Genomic DNA, 17,490 nt, shown 5'->3' with positions numbered 1-17,490 from the left:
TGTAATAGAATATTTTTGTGCTATAAAAATGACAAGCAGGATGGTTTCAGAAAAAAATATGAAAAGATTTCCATGATCTAATGCAAAGTGAAATGAGTAGACCCAGGAGAACATTATACACAGTAACAGAAAGATTGTACGAAGAAGAATTGTGAATGTCTTAGCTATTCTCAGTAATGCAATGATCCAAGACAATTCCAAAGGGCATCATGATGAAGCAGAACTGGTCTTGTCTAAAGACAGACTAAAGCATACTGTTTTTTCCTTCCTTCCTTCCTTCCTTCCTTCCTTCCTTCCTTCCTTCCTTCCTTCCTTCCTTCCTTCCTTCCTTCCTTCCTCTCTTTTTGTGTTCAAGTCTTCTTATACAAAATGACTAAGTAGTAACTTCTAGTTGTCCTGACCCCAGGTCTGCCCTTTCTCCCCATCCCCAGGTTTCATGTTGTGAGGTTTCATGACATGACAGAGGAGAGCCAGAGCTGTGCCAGGCAGCAAGGCACAGCCTAGGGTGAGAGTCAGAGGGTCCCAGCCCTCCAGAGCTGGGTGAGGGCTTCCCTGCCCAGTCTGGGACAGTTCCCAAAGGCCCCTCCAGCATATGACCTGTGGTTGGGCAGGGAAGATTTGGCCCAGGGAGGATGACCCCTGTGCTCACATCCTGCATTTGTCAGTCTGCCTCCTCCCTTATTCCAATCTTTCTTTGCTGTGGGAGCCGGGGAGTTGGCCAGGGGTGGGGGGCATCAGAAATGATGACAGGGTGTCTGTTTTCAACCTTCCCATCTGGATCCAGGGTCTGCCTGCCTCCTCCCCCCAGGATACCACTCCCAGCATCCACAAATACACAGATGCCAAACTCCTGGGGCTTCTTCATCTCACTACCCCCATGCTCCCCACAGAGTGCCACTGATGAGGACTCAGAAACTTCTAGATTGAAGAAATGGGGTCTTTCTGATGTGTGAAAGCAGGAAATAGGAACACAATAGGCTGATTTAATGGGTAACTTGTTGAGTTGGCCCAAAACCCAACAAAGGAAACACTGGCTATAAAATCCCCTTCCCTGAGCTCTGGGGACCAGAGGCTTCCAGGAACAAAAAGCCTGGGAACATGCAGCATGAAAACCAAAAGAGATGACATAAGCTCCCATTTTAGGGATGGAGGAACTGGTCGTTCCAGAGAGGGGAAAAACTCTTGCCCGGGGTCCCTGAGAGAGTAAGTGGCAGGAGCAAGGGTTCAAACTGCCTTCTCTGGCTGGCTTTGCCATCACTCTTTCATTTGTCTGGTCTCAGGCAAAGGTCCGACTCTCCTAGGACATGCCTGGAACCAGAGGTCAGGTGCAGCCTGCCCTGGGGCTCCTGCAATGGGGAGGAGCCCCTTCCTCTAACCTGGGGGCTCAGGGTCACCCAGACTCATAAGCCTATGTCAAAACTTCATAAATCTCCAAAACGTTTTATTTCTGGTAAAAAGGGAAAAAAACCCCTAGTTTCTCAGCTTTGAATGAAGGTTTATAAACCTGAATGTTACCTGTGTCAGTCTACTACCTCACTGACTTGACTTGTGTCGATACTGCAGTAGCCAATAAATCCCACTGGCAAAAGAACTTAACACAACATTTTAATCAAATCAAAATTCTTTTCATTTTTTCATCACTAGAAAATAAAACTTTGGTTTCTTAGATTATGCTCATTTCTATTTTGACTCCTCACTGTCATACTGCTGTACACAGAAAATTCAGGCCCAAATGCGATTTTACCTAACTTTGCTTTTGACATGATCTTATTCCTTTCAATCATCCAGCTGGAGGATGCAACTCCACTTAACAAAATAAATGCCCATAAAGTTTCCATTACAAAAGTGAATTCATTAAAGATTGCCAAATTAACTTGTTTGTAACATATACATTGGATAAAAATGTTAGAACAGAGCATCCAGTAAGTGGTTTACAAGAAAACAGTTTGAATCTTCTGCTAATATTATAGTAATGGCTCAAAAACCCTTAACTGGAAAGGAATTTCTCTTTGAAATGATTTCAAAACAGACCATAGGTCATTCTTCTTCTGATATATTTTAGTTGACTAACATTCCTTTCCTTAAAACAGAACTTGAGACTGAAATAATAATCATATCTTGATATCCCCAAAACTTTTTATTGCTCCACTTAAACGTCCCCTTAGCATCAAAAACAGTAAAGGATCTTAAATCTTATAGGACCATATAGCTGACAACAGATGCCAAGATTATATGCTAGCCTATCTGGCTATTAGAATTCAGATAACTGTAAGACAAACAACTTAGAATTTCGATACCTGATTTTAATATTCATCATTTGACATGATTGGAGCAATTTATCACAAAGATCAGGACATAAAGGAAAATTTCTTTGTATATCCTTTGTGTGTGTGTGTGTGTGTGTGTGTGTGTGTGTGTGTGTGTGTGTATATATATATATATATATATATATATATATATGTTTTAAGGTTAGTTTCCAGACAAAGGTCATGTAGATGGCCAAATACCTTAATCCAGAATTTAAATCTGCCATGTGAGACATTTTTCAAATGTCACATTTGGGAAATTGAGTCAGAAAGTGTCCAATCTCAGAATTTGTTGAAAATCACTCTTTCAGATTCTATTCCAATGAGCTTGTCACCTGCAATGTCCAACCCTCATTGTGTTACTGGCATCCAAACAACATTAATCCCACAGTATTTTCTTTGCTGATCATACCTGGTATCAAAGAACAATACCAATTTAATAGTCCCATAAAATCTTAAATAGCAAACTTCAGCAATCAGGTCTTCAGGTGAGTTCAGTTTACAAAGATTAAATATCAATTGTAATGTCACGTTAGAAATAGCAAGAGATCACAGAAAAATCTCAAATTATTTTATCCATGTTGCATACGTGCTTTTAGTTCAAAGGAAATAATCCAAATTTACATGTAGAAACAGATTCTATAGGAACAATTTTCTCTATTAATATATTCAATTATTCTCCATAATAGGTAGATTTAATAAACCATTGTTTCTAGAATCCTTTAAAATAATTAAAACAGGGCAGCTAGGTGGTACAGCAGATAGAGCCCCAGCCCTGGAGTCAGGAGTACCTGGGTTCAAATCTGACTTCAGACACTTAATAATTACATAGCTGTGTGGCCTTGGGCAAGCCACTTAACCCCATTTGCCTTGCAAAAACCTAATAAAAATAAAATAATTAAAACAATTTTAAATAACTCTCAAGCAATTTGCATGTAGTTAGACAGGTGTCCTAAATTCCAGATATAACACATCTAAGATACATTAGATTCCAATTAAGATGACTTATGAACTATTAACCTTCACTAAATTCAAAGTTTCCATGTCGAAATCTTATTCCCTTAAAACAAAACAACACAAAGGTTTTCTTAGCTAAGGTTAACTTAACCTTATCATTTAATATCTTTTTTTTATTTTTGTTTTACAAGCTTATTTACCTCTGCCCAAATAAATTCATATCAATCTTAAAAAAGAAAACAAAATTCTTTAGGAATTCAAACATTCATATCCTTATTTCAAAATACTAATAAACTCTTATTTATGCCATGCAATGGCAACACATTCAGATCAAAATAGCAATATCATTTCTACTTGCAGTTTCAATGCTTTTAATACTAACACTATGTCAAAATAATTCATCAATAGTAATCTTGAAAAATAGAGACTTTTCTATGACAGGTATAAGCAATATCATCACATTATTATAATGAATGAGCTTCTAGATTTGAAAATTCAGAAGCCTCTATTACATAAATACTTTTACAAGACATTTCTCTTCTGAGTGTTTCTCTTTCTTAGGAACAACCAATATTCCTGATGTTAAAAGAATAATTACGAAACTTGAAATTACACAGTAGTTGGGAACTTATAAAGTAATAGATCTTTTAGTGACCTAACCTTAAAGCGAAAATAAATCTTTAAAACTGGATTCTATAAAACCTAAGTTGGTAGAAAATTATTTTTAAGTATCATGAATAAATCCTCCAAATTTCCTCACGTGCAATAAATTCCAATGTCTACAAAAATTCCAAGTACCACCTTCCTTGAACTCAAGGGTGTTAACAAAAGGGAGGGTCTGTTGATTTAAGATAGGGAGGACATACCTAACTAAATTACCCTTATCATAAAATGACAAAGTTTACCAAGGCCTTAAGCTTTATTCAAATATGACTTTCTTTTAGCACTAGAAATAATTCCACATAGATGGTTTATTTGAATAGCATGGACAAATTTGCTGTCTTCCACCTTAACTTACATAAGTATACTCTTAGGTGGACCCATTTGACAATTTACTCCCCATTCTATGCAAGGATTTTGCCAGAATTTTATAACCTGGCAATACTCTTCCATAAAGTTAGACTTTCTATTTTATTCCCCCTGTAAAACCCTCAAAGTGACCGCCAAGAATTCAATTCAGAGCTGAGCTAATTAAGGAACTAAAAGTTGATTGATCTCATCTCAAGAACCTGAAAAATAGGATGGAGGAGTGTAGATTGCCTTAAACAACACGGTCGGTACAAAGGGACCAATTTTAACATATTTTCCTCCAAATTTTCTCTTCTACCTTCCCCAATAACTCACATCAACACATTCACAGTTTTTCATATTAAACAAACAACCTTAAATCAAATTCCTTTCGAAGATTGGCTTTAAAAAGTGATATCACATGATTACATTCATTGGCAATGAAGTTAATTAAAATGACTAAAATCAGTTGGTTTCAATCTTGTTAGATGTCCACCCAGACTTTCTTCTTCTTTTTTGCAAAGCAATGCGGTTAAGTGACCAGCCCAGGGTCACACAGCTAGGTGATTAAGTGTCTGAGGTCAGGTTTGAACTCAGGTCCTCCTGGCTCCAGGGCTGGTGCTCTATCCACTGTGCCACCTAGCTGCCCCATCCATCCAGACTTTCTTATAGGAATTGTCTCAATTTAATTAAAAGGATAATTTTAAAAATAGTATGAATATACTAAATTTACATTTAACATTTAAAAAAAAACCCAGGGGGATTTTTCCTTTCAAAGAATTCCAGGTCTCTCAGCCTCCTGGTTTCAATAACCACAAGAGCCTCCAAGAGGCGTGCAGTGGCCTATGCCACCACAGAAATGCACAAGCAGGTCTCTAAGCACCCTGAGGAAACTAGACTTTTAAATTTCTTGGAGTTCTTTGAGAATTAGCTCCTCCCCTTTGGACTCACATGCAACTCCTAGACTTAGCCCACTCCCCTAACTCTTTCCCCTGGGAAAGCAGCAGATTTCAGATCCTAACATCTAGCCCCCTGTTAGTTAAGGGGGGTCAGATGCTTCTACTTAGCTTCATTCTGTTCTCTGGAAGCCAGGCTTTAAGTTGGCTCTGTGTCTCACATCGCTTGCGATTGAAATACTAACAAATAATGAAGTCTTTAACTCTGGATATTTATATTCCTTTCTTCTTTACAAGAAATTTGAAATAATCACTCCTGGTTGTCAAACTGCTTGCAAACTTTCAATAGTATTATTCTCAGTAACTGATCACACACTGACCCCCCCAAACCCTTTTCTTCCTGCAGTTTCCTGTTGAAAGCCAACCATTACATCATTTTAATACTCTAGCATGGGCTAGACCGTGAAATCTTAAAATCAGATGATAATCTGCAACCAATTATTAATTTCATCTTAGTCTTTTAAAAGCTCAAAAGAATTAAAAGAGGATTCACATTTTAGAGTTTTTGTTTCAGTTAGAATGAGACCAGAATAAACTAAAAGTACACCTGGATTTGTATCCACATCCTGTTTTAGTATTCTGAGTTCCACTTTTTCTCAGCAGACAATATTTCTGAGGTCTATTATTTTCCAGATAATTCACTACTAGAGATTTTACATTGGTGGCAGTCAGCTGTTAGGGTTTTTAATTTTACCCTCAATGATCACATCTGAACACAACTTAATTCAGTTCAGTTCTGGATTCCATAATCCAGAACGATTACATAACTTTGATTTACAATTTGTTATAAATGGCTCGTGAATACTAAGTCCAGAGTGATTAAAAGATTTTTTTATGAAGACATCTTAATACATGGTACACCTCTCTCAAGGGGAGAGGGGCCCTGACGTCCAGAACTGCTAGGTGTTAGATGCACTTCGAAAGGCTTTGTTCCTGCCCTTTGGTGCCAATCATTGAGTGAGGACACAAATCTAAGTGATATATTCACCCCCATATGGCTCCCCCTCCCTGCTCGGTACACTAATGAGCAAAAGCAGAGAAGGACCCAAACCCTAGGTCAACTCAGAACTAGGTGGAGCAGACCTGGGTTAATCTGAGGTTTTGATCAGATTTGTTTTAACTCAAGCAGGGGCCCCTAGGCACCAATACAGGCAGCCCCCAGTCCTGGTAATGCAAATAAACCATTTTCCCTTCACCTTCTTATGGAACCCAAACACCCCCAAATCCCTCACCCAGTTATTTAATTTCTCAAACTTTTTCCAACCCTTTCCCCTCTGTTCTCAAGTCCCCTAAAATCCATTTTTACCAATCCCCTGTCTCTAATTTTGGGCTTAACCTCATTGCAGATTGTCGGCATTCCAGTGAAGATTTCCTCTTTCTGATGTGAGCCCTTTTGTCCTTCACCAGATCCAATGACTATGGAAAGCCTTCCTTTTCTGCTCCATAAACCACCTTGCCAACACGACTGTGTTGATCACAACACAATTCTTTCTCTTAATTTGTCAGTCAAGCTATTCCCCTTAAAAGATAACAGCAGGGGCCCCCAACTGTGGCTTAAACCTGCTCAGATCCCTTCCTCACTTCTCTGCAGGCCTCTCTAGGCAGACTCCCCTCTGCACAGCACACCTTCCAATTCAAACCTATTTTAACTTGAAAAGCCGCCGCTCCCAAGGCCCAGGGGTCCCCAAGGGAGGAGGAGCTGTCCGGCGTGAGGCTGCCCCTCCCCCAGAGCCTGAGGCCCAACCCCCCAACACTTAGAGGGAGCGAAGATCTGAATGAAAGAAAGAAAGAAAGGGACTTAGCTCTCTTGGCTTCCCCGGGGATGGGTGGAGCCACCCAGAGACAGGGGGATGGAGCCCGGAAAACTAGGAAGCGAAAATCAGGCTCTGGGAGCCCAGAAATATAACAAGCCACAGAACCAGCCCATGGAGACGCAGATAATGAGAAAGAGGGAAGGATGGTGGAAACTTGGATTTGGGGGGGACCACAAAGGCCCACAATTTAAACTCACACCGACAAGGGCAGCTGCTTCCTTCCCTCTGGAGGATCACGGGCAGAAGGGTGTTTTGCAGAAGGTTGTGTCACCCCCCAACTGACTAGGCCCCTTATAAAGGCTGGAACCCAAGATGCCCAGCACAGGAGGGGGCTCACACCAAGTGCCTGTGGGGACCAGTGGGAGGGGAAGGGAAGAGGAGGCTTTTTCTATTTCCTCATCTGAGCCACCATCCCCATGGCAGGTTTGGAGAAGAGGAGCCTTTGCCCCCGGGGGCAGGATAGGGGGTGATTTGGTACCTTTGCCCTCGCCTCCCTCACCCACACCCAGCCTGTGGCCAGCTTGGGCTCCTAACTGCATCACTCCACTAGCTGCCCTCTGTGCCTTGGGGCGGAATGTTTGCCCCTAGGAAACCCACCCATTTGTCCATGTTAGGAGCTAGGGGCTGTGTGCACATGGCTTAGGAGTCATTTAACCCTAATGGTGGAAAGAACAACAGATTCAGAGCTGGGTTAAAATCCTCCAGATTCCATTTCTTATCTATACCGTGAGAAGATGAGCTTCCTTCTCTGAGTCACTACAGACCTCTGATCTGACTTTGGCTTCCTGAGACTGTCAGGTCACAGAGTGAGTGAACATGTGTGTGTGCGTGTGTGCACACATGCATGTATGTGGGTGGTGTATGTATGTGTGTGCACATGCATGTATGTGGGTGGTGTAGGTATGTGGGTGTGTGCACATGCATGCATGTGGCTGGTGTAGGTATGTGGGTGTGTGTATGTGTGCATATGCATGTATGTGGGTGGTGTAGGTATGTGCATGTGTGCAATGCATGTATGTGGGTGGTGTATGTATGTGGTGTGTGTGCACATGCATGTATGTTGGTGTGTGTGCATGCATGCATGTGGCTGGTGTAGGTATGTGGGTGTGTGTATGTGTGTGCACATGCATGTATGTGGGTGGGGGTGTGTGAGTGCGTGAGTCTGGTTGGTGCACATCCCTCCTTCCTCTCCTCCCTTTTCCTCAACCAGATCTTGCCTAGCAGCATGGTTATCACTCCCTTGTTGTCCTGTTTCCCAGTCCTTAGCCATCTACCAGCCCCTTCGTTCCTGGTTTTTCCCTCCCATCACTAGGAAGTGGGATGATCGACCGCCTTCGGGGCTAAAGTCTCATGTGGATAAATTTTCTCCAGAGATTTGAGGGCCTGTTGAGAGAGGCAGAGGCCGACATTCTTTGTAGCTTTGGGGAAGTTTTTCCCAGCTAGAGATTGGGGCTGGTTGCTAGGGAGAGAGCCCGAGGCTCTTCTGGGACAAGTCCAGGGATGATTTAAGGTCCGAGGCCAGCCAGAAGGAAGAGCCAGTTTCCACATCCCTACAGGTTAGGAGTAGGCCGATGCCATCACTGGCTAAATGTAAGGGCTGAGGGGTGGCCAAAGCTGGGCCATTGAGACACAAAATATCTGCCCATGATTCAGTAGGATCTGGACCCCTGGGGTAGGGGAATTGGCCCAAAAGTCACCTGGGCTCTTAAGAGCCAGGAATATGGGTTTAGCCAGGGGGGTCCATTTCCCCAACAGTAGTTTCTTGGCCAAAGAGGAACCCAGGAGCCTGTAGGTTGTAGGGGAGTGGAAGAAAAACATATCTGAGAAAGTAATTCTCTTATCTTTGGGGAGGCAGAATATGTGGGCAGGAGAACTAGGGGGACTGGAGTCCCTCATCATCTTAGATAAGGCTTTTCCCTGGACCCAACTTACCTATGTTGCCCAATGAGCCATACAATTATTTAAGCATGAAGCCTCAAGAAAAACTGGTCCCTAGATCTTAAGTCACTGTCGACGAACCTGTCGAGCCCCCCCTTTTTCCTCCACTAAAGGAGAGGGAAGGAAGGCAGAAGACTTCAGCCTCCTCTTAACTTAGAGATTCACTCGCCACCTCGTCCTTGCTGGCTGCCCTGCCACCCCAGAAGTGGCTACATCATACAGTGGTATAAGGTTTATTATTGGAATGATCTTTGTCTTCCTGTTGGGACAGATGGGAAAGAAATATTCCTGTGGAAATACTGGAGGGTGGAATACTGATTTATTAGGGGATTGTATGTTTGGTTTGGTTTGGGAGGGCAATTCAGCCCAAGAGAGGATTTCTCTTTCTTCCTAGCTCTTGCTTAGATGTGCCTCAGCTTCCCCATCTGTGAAATGGAACTGCCTGCCCTCCAGGGCTATTGTTAATGAGGAGGGTGAACCAGGACAGCTCCTTTCCTCCCCAGCATTGCTCCCCACAAGAGGCCTGCCCATCGGTCACCTTGATATTGAGGTTTACCACCCCCTCCCCACATGTGTCCAGCCTGTCTAGTATCTGTGAAACAGCCCTCTGATGGGGGGTGGGGAATGTGACTTTGTAGGCCTGGGCTCCCTCCTCTGTGGATGGTGGGGCCTCTCCAGGTTTCCTGGGAGGAGGTCGAGGCCCACTACTCCTGTCCACATTGAGCCAGCCAACCTGCAAATAAATTCATGTTCTCAGCTCTGAAAAAAAAAGAAATTTAAACTCACACCTGTCTGTCTTCTGAATTTTCTTTTTATCCTTTTTTCCTAGTACAGCTAGCACTATCCAAATGCCCTAGATGGAGGAAAGCCAGTATGCCCAAGGGGTCCCTTATCTTCCCCGACTGCCCCAGTGCAGAATTCTTCTGCATCCTGTTCACTTGTTAAAGAGTCCTCTGGGTCTTGTGTCCTTCACTTAGACACTCTCAGTGTCTATCCCTGCAGGATTCTTAACCACCATAATGCTAGTGGATCCTTCATCCTCATCTTGGACTATGGGCAAAATGACCTGCTTCTTTCTTTCTTTTTCCTTCCTTTGGTCCTTTGGTTCAATTTAGGCTGGATTACTTAAGGTGGTTTTTGAAGATCTTTGAAGAGTCTCCAAGCAGGGACAGCCACTGGCAATACAAAGGACCATTGAAATCAAGGGGCTGGGGCTTCCATCTTCGTCAGTGGTTCCCCCCACACACACACACCTTCAGGATATCTGGATCCTGGGAGAGCCCCAATGTAAGAAACAAGTGCCTTACCACAGACTCAGAACCTCCATTAGGGAAGCAAAGAGGATCCTTCACTGTAACCTTCTCAAGGATAGATGACCCCCTCCCCAAATGGGCATGGCCTGTGTAGAAGCACAAGGCCCTCCCATATCCCATGGCTGGGTATTAAAGAGTCCAAAGTTCTACCTGAAGTGGCTAATTCTCTCATGTGAACCCCCATTCCTGATTACCTCCCTCCACTCCCCATGATCTAGCAACCCAGGCCCTCATCTGAGTCTGTAAGGCCCTTTCATCTGGTTTCCATGGGTTTATTGACTTGCCCAGACTCCTGTTCTGTTGTTATAGTTCCTGGCATTCCTGTTATATTTACCCGCTACTCATCTGTGTTTGCCCACTTCTTAGCAGTGGAGGCAGATTCCTTCCTTTAGGGCTTCCCCCATCCTCCCTGGTACCCATCACCCCATTTGCCAGTTTTCTTCATTCTCTCGCTGTTTATCTCTAAGACACAGACTCCTTTTCTTGATTTCTCACAACTGACATAGAAATGAAAACTAATCACTCCTACAATAGATAACCTAAACTTGGTCTTATTTTTTTTTCAGCCTAAGATAATTAAGGTTAGCAGTAATGACACTTCATCATCTGGATGGAAGCCTCTGACTTCTCCTCCTGACAGTACCACGAGGAGGGATCTAGGCCAGATTTTGAGTCTGGCAGGAATAAAGTGACCTCAAAGAAGGAGCCAGTCTCCTCTTTTCCAGTTCAATTGCTCTGTTTTTGAACCTTGGGTTTGTTTGAAGGTTGAAATATTCTCTAGGCCTTTACCTCTGGTGACTGGAATTTTTGCCTCTGGTTTTCTGACAGCCCTCTGGGTTGGTTCTGGGTGCTCTGGCCGTAAGAGTTTGTGTGCTGTGTCTCTGGGATCCTCTAGGGGGAGAGCAAAGTGGGTTTTCCGCTGTGTTTGAGTCTGAAGCCTTTTGTTTATTTTTTTTAAAATAAATGATGAGAAAATCACAATCTAAGGTTTTTTTCATTGAAATTTTATTTTATATCTCAGTCATCCACTTGCAGATTTGTGAGGGCCACATTTTCCCCTCCCCCTCCCCACGGCTGCCAACAATCCGGGGCAGTCGTGTGGTTCATATTTCCATATTGGTCATGTGGTGAAAGAGGAATTAGAACTAAGAGGGAAAAGACCATGAGAGAGAAAGGAAAAACCTAAAGGAGGTTTTTACATTGTGCCCAGAGTCTGCTCTGCATTCGCACTTGGGACTTGCTCCTTGCGATGGGGATGGGTTTCACCAGGGCAGGGCTCTCAGGCACAACCAGCTGAGAACACAGATCCAGCACACAGGATCCAGGGGGGCCTTAGGACCCTGGGGGGACACCCCTCTATCTCAAAGCCCTCAAAGGCTGCCAGGAGGGCCCAAAGCTCACCTTGCTTTGCTTCAGGCTCATTCAAAACTCTCACTCCCAGAGGAGCAGAACCAGAGGAACATGGTGCACCCCAACAGCAACATGGGGGGCGATGGTCAACCTTGATGGACTTGCTCATTCCATCAGTGCAACCGTCAGGGACAATTTGGGGCTCTCTGTGATGGAGAATACATCTGTATCCAGAGAAAGAATTGTGGAGTTTGAACAAAGACCAAGGACTAGTACCTTCAATTTAGGGAGAAAAGCTCCTATCTTATTGTCTGAGCTTGCTATCTCTTATACTTGATGTTTCTTCCTTAAGGATAGGATCTCTCTCTACACGCAATTTGGATCAATGTTACCATGGAAGCAAAGTAAAGACTGGCAAATTGCCTTCTATGGGGGGTGTGGAAGTAAGATTGGGGAAAAATTGTGGAACTCACAATAAATCAAACCTTTCTTTAAGAACCCAACTCTCCCCCCGCAGCCTCTCCTCCGCTGCTGCCCACATGATCCCTGGGGGAGGGAGGAGGGTCTGTCCTGGGCCTGCCAGCCCTCCCCCCAGCCCTGCTTAGTTCGCCTCCTCCTCATGCCCGCCTCTTGGTTGTCCAGTCCCAGCTTCCCTGGGTCCCACTGGGCCTGCCCATAAGCCCCCCTCAGGCCCCATCTGGGCCCTGGCTGGAGACCTGGCCTCCTGCTTCTGGATCCTCCCCAGCAGAAAGTGCAGGAGGCCCCTGGAAATGCTGCCAGACTGGGGGGGGGGGAGCTGAAAGGGTGGAAACCAGATGGAAGAGAAGGGTCTCCACCTCCCTCTTTCACAGAGCTGAGTTGGGCCCAAGTACTAGAAATAGTATGAGGACTGGACTTCACAAGTCAAACTGGGATGGCAGTGCAATCCGGATTGGGTGGGAATTCAGCCATTCTCAGCTGTGAAGACTGAGGGAAGATTCAGTCCCACCATAAGACAGCTCCTTCTGTAAATCCCTGGGAGACAGCGAAGCCTGGAAATAGGGAAGGCTTTGTCTTACTCTTTTGGCCTTTGCAGTGGTGATTTGACAATGATTTCAAGGATGATGATTAAATTGACATTTCATTTTATTTTTCCAATACATGTTAAGAAAATTTTTCAACATTCATCTACATGCATATGATGATGATGATTATGTGGTGGTGATGATGATGATGATGATGATAATGGTGATGGTGATGGTGATGATCAGGAACAGATTATCATCTGATGTTAAAATTCCAGCGTCTAACCTCAGGTTAGAGCAGAAAAGAAGACCATGGTTTTGCTTCAGCATGAGACTGGGAAAAGAAAAGTTTGGGGTTTAGGTTTTTTCGAGGACAGTCAGTAAAACAGATCAGTAAAAATAAATGCAATTTGGGGACAGGAAGGATTATCAAAGCTGTTTGGAAAAGTCTATCTGCAGTTTCCCCTGTGTTTATAAAGAAGAAACATAATATATTAATTTTAGTTTGATTTCCTCCAAATGTTAGTCCTGAAGGGAACAAGAATAATAATTTGGGGATTTTAGCATAAGGAAATTTACAAACTATAGAAAGAAAGCTCTCTCTTCTATAGGTTTTTATTCTGTAACGGGAACCCAAAGACTCAGATTTTTAAGTCATATGGCTCCAAGATATTTGACATGAAGGCAATCATTGTTCTGTGAATGCTAACTTTTTTATTAACTCTTCAATTAGATAACTTTATATTGGATGACCTTCTGTATAAGGTAATTGGAAAATGCATCTGACCAAATGAAGGAGTTTTTCAAGTTTTTAAAAATGCATAAATTTTGATTATAAGTCAAAGATTGTATTGGCTATGATTATTAGTAAAGATAAAAGCTATTATAAACTAAACATTTGGGAGTTTAAAATTGTGCTGTTGAACCAAATGAATGAATTAAGAAAATTTAAGTAAATGAAATCTCTTATATAGATATGACAAGCTCACAGCTAAGGTGGTTGTCCTTTTTATATCAGGAATATTCATTGCTCTTTGTTTGTTTGTTTGTTTATTTGTTTGTTTTAGGTTTTTTCAAGGCAATGGGGTTAAGTGGCTTGCCCAAGGCCACACAGCTAGGTCATTATTAAGTGTCTGAGGCTGGATTTGAACCCAGGTACTCCTGATTCCAGGGCTGGTGCTTTATCCACTGCGCCACCTAGCCGCCCCCATTGCTGTTTTTAAGAGAGAGACTCACCCTCAGGAAAAAAAAAAAAAGAATGTCTTGTCAAAGTTTTATGTGGTAGAGTCTACTTAAATTTCAAATCTGAAAGCTAATTCATTGCAATGATGGGATGATATTTGCTTATAGCCCTCATAGCAAGCTTTCTATTCTTAGAGAAATTGTACAATGCCATTGTAATGCTAAGTAAATTTGCTATTAGGCTCATATGAAAAGCATTTAAAATGACTGTAATAATTGCAAGTGGAAAGGACCTTGCTATTTATTTGGATCTAAATTTGCTGAGTTACATTGGTGTGGTGGATTAACTCCTTGACAACTCTCATTAGCTCTTTGAGAAAGAAAAGACATTAGCATATTTGAGCAGAAGGCAATCAATTAGTAAAAGAAAGATGAGAAAGACATTCAGTTAGAAGCTTACCGTTAACAGGTTTAAGAAAGCTTTCTGCTGCTTTGTTTTGTTCTAAGAAAGAAGAGTGCAGCATGGAAACATGTGCTCAGTGAACAGTAATAATACGTCTTCGTATTTGGGATCTAATGTAGCTTGGATTTGTTTCATATGAAATGGAAACATCTGTAGAAATATATGCAAATTTAAAAGTCACTTAAAGGTTGTTTTGAGAGGATTTTGGGGATGGTAGTTTGTTGTTTATGTTTATGTGAACACAGATAATTTTTTCAATTTGACATTTCTTCTTATTTTTCCAATTACTTGTTATGAAAGTTTTTCAGCATCCATCTACTTGTATATGCATATTTTAGGTGACATCATTTCCTTCCATCCCACCCCCAACCTCTCCCTTCAGTGGCAAATGGTCAGATGAATATTGGACATAGAGATCTTACAGATTAGTCATTTTGGGGATGAGGAATTAGGTCTAAGGGAAAAGAAAGAAAAGACTCACAGGAAAATGATTGGCAAGCTCAGAGGTTGGATTCTTCTGACTCCGTTTACTAAATATGACATTTGCAGTGTCTCACCTGCCAGACCTAAAATCTGATTTAAGGCATTTGACCTTTTGCATGACCTCTACCTAGAAACTGACATTTAAATAAATAAGGAAATTTTCTTTTTCTTTTGTCCCTGATGTTTGTGGCGCAGTGCTGTGATCACACCAGGAGAGCAACATTAAAATCAGATAGAAATAGCTATGCCATTTCCCCCTACATTCTAATACCACTTTAGACGAATGTACTTAGCGTTGGGATCTGTTGCAGCTCCCTGTGGTAATTCAGTTCCCTTAACTTTTTCACAAATGCTAAGGGGATATTTAAGCAAATAATGATCAAATTTGTGACATCAAGATATGGTTCTCAATCTTAACAGTCTTGATTTCTGTCTTCAAGACAGGGATGTTAGTCAATTATATCAGAAGGAGGATGACCTATAGTCTACTTTAAAATACTTTAGAGAGAAATTCATTTTTAGTTCAGGATTTTTGCTCAGATGACTATTTAAATGTATATTCAAGTTCATTTGGCAGTTTTGAATGAACTCACTTTTGCATTGGAATTCATTTTTTACCCAATATTGGTGATATAGTAGTGGAATCTTGATTTCTATATGGGGGAAATACAGAAATGATGTCAAGTATAACATTAGATTTTTAATTTCTATTTGAAACTGAATTTTCTGTGAATATCAGCATGGCAACTGGAAAATCAAATTGTAAATCTTCATGATCTAAGGGATTCCAGATTCTTATTTTCTGATAATGAAAATATAAACCTGTTCTTTAAAAAAAAAAAACTTGTGTTAAGAAGTTGTTTTACTAGAAAGGAATCTCTCTACGGGGCACCTGGATTTGAAGAGGACCCCTGGAAACACCTGAAGCCACAGAAGGGCATCATATGGCTCCAGAAGAAAGGACCCTGAATTTTGCTGTTGACATTCCCCATCTGTGAGTTATTTGAATCAAAGGAGACTGCCCTCTTTTGACTTCTGTAATTTGACATTGTCACTCTGCCGCCCATCTTGATGTATGTTATAGACCTTACATTTCCTGCCCAAATTTCATGGCAACCCTCGATTCCAAAGCTGTCATTTCCCCTCCAACATGCCCCTCACCTCCCTACATCTTTATCTGATTGCCAGATGAAGCCCTGCACTGCCCTGGTGCAGGGGGCGCAGAGGTCATAGGGAGATCGCTTACCTGGGGATATAGCGTGTGAAGGGAGATAGAAACACAAAAACACTCTCAAGAAGGGCATACCAATATTGAAGGCATTGAGAAAGGTCTTAGATTGGGGGTGGCACTGGAGTGTCTGTGCCCAGAAGGAAATCAGAAGAAGGGCAGAAGGGAGGGTCTTTTGGACCCACCTTCACAAAGGCATCAAAGGCACATGATGGAATATCCTGCCCAATGAATAGCTTCTAGACCATGTCTGGAATGGAGATTGCAGGAAGGGATAGAATGGGGAAGACCAGGATCTGGGGACTGACTCTTGGTCCAATCCTAACCCCTTTGCCCTCATTGGCTTATTTTTCCTCTGCCTGAGAGAATTCTCTTCAGTTGAGAAATGAAGGCACAGAAGTGTTCATGAGGTGATAAAAAAGTCAGTGAGAAGGGTCTGGGGTCCCATCCCATCCTGTTCAAGTCTTCAGGCTAAGGTCAAGGTCACACTTGTCCTGAAAGACCATGCCATATGGGGTCAGGGCAAGGCGCTGTGGATGGAGGTGGGGCTGAGGATGCCCCAGAGTTTAGACCAGCCTCTGATCTTGTACGCTGATGAGGACATCACAGAGCGGTCTGGGGAATGTCAGAGGATGTGCTCTCTGGAAGTGGGAACCAAGGAAAACGCTGGCCAGGCTTGGCCTTGGCACAGAGCGCACACCATGTGACTCTTCATTCTGGCAACCTGATCTGGCTCTGACCTTTCCACACAGAGTCTTATTCACAGTGTGAGGAGGGAATGGTGCCAGGCTTCTGGACTTCTATGGGGGGAGGGAGAGACTAGCCTGGAGTACCCTGCAACCATTCTTTCTGGTAACAGGGCCATTGGGCAGTCACTGGGTGGGCATCCTGGACAGTCGGGCTTCAGATCTGGTTCCTCCTCGATTCCCTGGCCTCAATACCCCTGTGGTTGTCGGGCCCAACTTCCCTCTCAACCCTCCTGGCCTTACAAGACCCCAAAGGTCCTCCAGTCTTTGCAGAAAGACCTTCAGAGGCAGCGGTAGAAGGAAAGAAAGAAAGGAGGAGAGAAGCAAAGAAGGAAGGAAAGGAGGTAGGGAGGAGGGGAGGGAGGGAGGAAAGAAAGAAGGAAGCAAAGAATGAATGGAGGGAATAAGGGAGGGAGAGAGAAGGAAGGAGGGAAGGAAGGAGGGAAGGAAGGAATGAAGGGAGAGAGGAAGGACAGAAGGAAAGAAGAGAAGAAAGGGGGAAAGGCAGAGGGAGGAAACACTTAAGGCTAGCTATGTGGATGGCATTGTGCTAAGACCCGTAGACATGTTATCTCCTCAGGCTGCCTCCGGCTAGGCAGAAGCAGGCTCTGGGTGGTCCTCTCAGCTCCTCCCCAAGACTTCTCCCAGTGGAGCCCTCCCGGGGTCTCCTTCAGAACCTCCATCTCTCCTGCTCCCCACTGGTTTTTGCCACTTTGCAAACACAGATGGAGACTCCCCTCCC

At 43.1% G+C, this 17,490-nt stretch overlaps 1 protein-coding gene across 1 annotated transcript in view; it reads right to left on the bottom strand.

Annotated features, from left to right (window-relative positions):
* The window catches only part of LOC141497082 (uncharacterized), an 857,774-nt gene that overhangs the window by 724,703 nt on the left and 115,581 nt on the right, over window positions 1-17,490 (bottom strand). The gene's annotated exons all lie outside the window — the stretch shown is intronic.

The sequence above is a fragment of the Macrotis lagotis genome, chromosome X, assembly GCF_037893015.1.
Source record: "Macrotis lagotis isolate mMagLag1 chromosome X, bilby.v1.9.chrom.fasta, whole genome shotgun sequence".
Taxonomy (NCBI): Eukaryota; Metazoa; Chordata; class Mammalia; order Peramelemorphia; family Peramelidae; genus Macrotis; species Macrotis lagotis.
The sequence above is the reverse complement of the archived record's forward strand: the minus strand, read 5'-3'. Positions and strand labels throughout refer to the sequence as shown.